Below are 642 nucleotides of genomic sequence, written 5' to 3'. Positions count from 1 at the left end.
ATGGACGGCGGGGGGATGCGCGCGCCCCCGCACGCAGAGCTGCGGATTGGAGGGGCCCAGAGCGTGAGTTGGGGGGAGGGGGTTTCAGCGACGGAAACCCTCTCAGAGTTGAAGGCCGGCGCCACTGTCTCCTACGTGACCTTGGGCGAGTGGCTTGCGGACTGTGGGTCTCCCAGTCCCCAGGTGGGCTAAGCCAAGAATACTGCGCCTCCGCCCCCTCTAGGCTTCCAGGGCCCCAGCGTCCCCTTGGCTATGCTAGGTGACCTTGCCCACCTTAGGCTTTCTGTGGTGCCCCCTTCATCTGCAAAATGGGGATAAGAATCTCGCCTCCTCCGCCTGGCTGTAAGGAATTTAGGATGTACAAAGGCATTGAGTGAGTCCCAGGGGGCACAGCTAGGGGTTCCATTCCCTTGACATTCATTGACTGGCTGTGGGTTTGAGAATTACCCATTCCTGCCCACAGAACAGTTAGATATTCTTCAGCCAGGCCCCCCTGACGTGCTTCCACTGTCCTCAGGTGTGCCCTCAAGACCCTCAGCCAGGTTTGGCTTTCGCAGCACCTGGACCTAGAGGGACAGGTGGCAATCTCCTACAGAGCACAGAGAGGTGAAGTCACTCACTCAAAGTCACAGAGCTAATGGC

This window comes from Erinaceus europaeus, chromosome 2, assembly GCF_950295315.1.
Source record: "Erinaceus europaeus chromosome 2, mEriEur2.1, whole genome shotgun sequence".
NCBI lineage: Eukaryota > Metazoa > Chordata > Mammalia > Eulipotyphla > Erinaceidae > Erinaceus > Erinaceus europaeus.
Note: the sequence above shows the minus strand (reverse complement) of the source record.